The sequence below is a fragment of the Elaeis guineensis genome, chromosome 11 (genome assembly GCF_000442705.2).
Source record: "Elaeis guineensis isolate ETL-2024a chromosome 11, EG11, whole genome shotgun sequence".
Lineage (NCBI taxonomy): Eukaryota > Viridiplantae > Streptophyta > Magnoliopsida > Arecales > Arecaceae > Elaeis > Elaeis guineensis.
The window spans coordinates 15645736-15648364 of record NC_026003.2 but is presented as its reverse complement, the minus strand read 5'-3'; the positions used below and the strand labels follow the sequence as shown (position 1 = coordinate 15648364).

At 36.6% G+C, this 2629-nt stretch overlaps 1 long non-coding RNA gene across 1 annotated transcript; it reads left to right on the top strand.

Annotated features, from left to right (window-relative positions):
* The first annotated feature begins 981 nt into the window (after nucleotides 1–981).
* Nucleotides 982–2343, top strand: LOC140852462 (uncharacterized). Its single transcript, XR_012135316.1, has 3 exons — nucleotides 982–1117; nucleotides 1376–1430; nucleotides 2261–2343. It is a non-coding gene; the product is annotated as an uncharacterized lncRNA (long non-coding RNA).
* The last annotated feature ends 286 nt before the right edge of the window (nucleotides 2344–2629 follow it).

Genomic DNA, 2629 nt, shown 5'->3' with positions numbered 1-2629 from the left:
TACAAATGGTACCTGATGAGGCATTGTATGGAAGAAAATGTTCATATCTGATATGCTGGGATGATGTGGGTGAGAGAAATTATTAGGACCTGAATTGCTACAGCAAATAGTAGAAATGTTCGTTTAATTAGAGAGCGTCTCCATACAGCTCAGAATAGATAGAAGAGTTATGCGGATACTAGGAGGTGAGAATTAGAATTTTTGATTGGTGATCATGTATTTTTGAAGGTATCACCTACCAAAGGAATTATAAGATTTGAAATTCGGGGTAAGTTGAGCACTAGATCTATTGGTCCATTTGAAGTGTTGGAGAAAGTTGGTGCAGTTGCTTACAGACTTGCCTTGCCCCCGATACCGGCTGGAGTACATAATGTCTTCTATGTTTCTATGTTAAGAAAATACATACCAGATCTCAGTCATATTATAGAATATGAACCCTTACAACTCAGAGAGGATCTAAGCTATGAGGAGTATCCCATGCAAATAATGGACCGAAATGATCAAGTATTGCGAAGACGTGTTATTCCATATGTTAAAGTATAGTGAAGTAACCATTCAATGTGAGAGGCCACTTGGGAATTAGAGCAAGAAGTGAAGCAAACGTATCCATATCTATTTGAGAATCTAGGTATTTTAATTTCGAGGATGAAATTTAGTTAAGGAGAGTAGAATGTGATGACTTGGGCCAGTCCAGGCCCAAGCCCCCCAGCAGGGCCCACTCCTTAGGCGGTGCCATGTTGGTGCTTGAAACTGAGAATAGGGAGAAGGTTTCCCTGTTCTCTCGAAGGTTCCCAAAACCCGAACCCCCACCACCTCACCCTCTCCCGTCTCCTCTCATTCTCTCTTCTCTCCCTATCCCGCACCCTCTCTCCCTTTCGGTGCTCTCTCTCCATCATCTCTCTCTCCCTCCCGCTCTCACCATCTCTTTCTTTCTCCTGCGCTCTCTCCCACCATCTCTCTCTCTCTCTCTCCCACCATTTCTCTCTCTCTCTTCCTTGCTTTCCCCTCTCTTTTTGTGTGTGTACGTTGTGTGTGTGTGTGCTGTGAGTAGGGACGAAGAAGGAAAAGAAGAAGAAGAAGAAAAAGGAGGAGAGAAAGAAAAAAGAAGGGAATCTCTGTTAGTTATTTTCTTTCTCTCCTTCTGATACCCTTATTGCTTCCCTTGAACTTCTTAAGCTGTGCCTTGCTTCATCATGTTAGGAAGTCAGGCAAGGTTAGTAATTTCTTTGTTATAATAATGGTTGGTGTATAACATAGAGTTTAGAATTTTAAGAAATTAGGGAGGATGTTAGGATTTTTATATATTCTAGAATTTAATTTTCAGAATGTTGATGTGACGTTGCTTTAATACCTGAATGTGATGTTGAATTCTTAGGTCCTGAGGAACTTTAGGGGTGCATCTAGAGTTGTCGATTGTTGGAATCTATGAGGTAAGTAATATTTACATTTATCATATTTAATCAGAGTTACATGTGAATATATCACATCCCTTTGGAATGATACAAAAGCCTGCAATTACATTCGATTTCATCATACCTAGCATGTTGCATACAATCTCTGTAATTATAAACGGATGATTTGTAGTTTGAATGTTATAAGCGGAAATAAATGATGTTATATGCTATGATCAGATCAGGCTTGATAAATTATGATTATTGTTTGTTGAAATGCATGGATCATAGTGGTATCAAGTTGTATCAAGTTATATTGAAGCTGTATAAAAGATGTATCGAAAAGAAAAGAATTCTTTCACTTATATGTAGTTATTGATATATGTATCATCTGACTTTTAGCCTACTGTATATGATGTCCGAACTTGAGATTCCCACCATAGGATGTAAGGCATGGACTTGAGATGCCCACCATGGGGTATAAGGCGTGGACTTAAGAGGCCCACCGACCATAGGGCATAATGCGTGGACCTTTCTGAGATCTCTTGCTACGGGGGCAATTGTGGTATCACAATAACGGCTGAGAGTAAAAAGAAGTGGGTATCCGTATTTAAGTACAGTAATATAAAATTAAAATATATAGATATGATGGACTTTTATACTACCTACTGATATTCATGTTTTAGAAAAATGAGCATAAAATGCATTTTTAATATCATTAATTGCACAAATTTAATGCATGATCAAGTTGAGATTTTATATGATATGATACATTTACATTGCACGCTAACATATGTTAAATAAGTTGGATCAATATATTTGTTACTTACTGAGCTAGAAAGCTCATAATCTTTCTTCGTTGTTTTCAGATCCAAGACTCAAAGGTTAGTTGTACCAGCATTTTTGGGGACTAGTGAGAGGCAAGGCCATTTTTGGTAGTTTGTAAAATTAGTTATTTAAATATATATATATATATATATATAATATATATATATATATATATATATATATAATGAGATTTTCTAGGTTGTGTAATTAAACTACTGCTAAGAGTTTGAATTGTAAGTATTCAGAAGGAAAATTTCAGCTTTATATGTTTGGTAAGATAGTGATATTTGTATATAAGATGGTGGTGAATAGTTTGGGTACTCTAATGTTGCTGTCTTCTACTTGTGAATGGTATAAAATATAGGTTATATTGATTCATTGATAGGTGGATGTCTTGCATGTCTATAGGG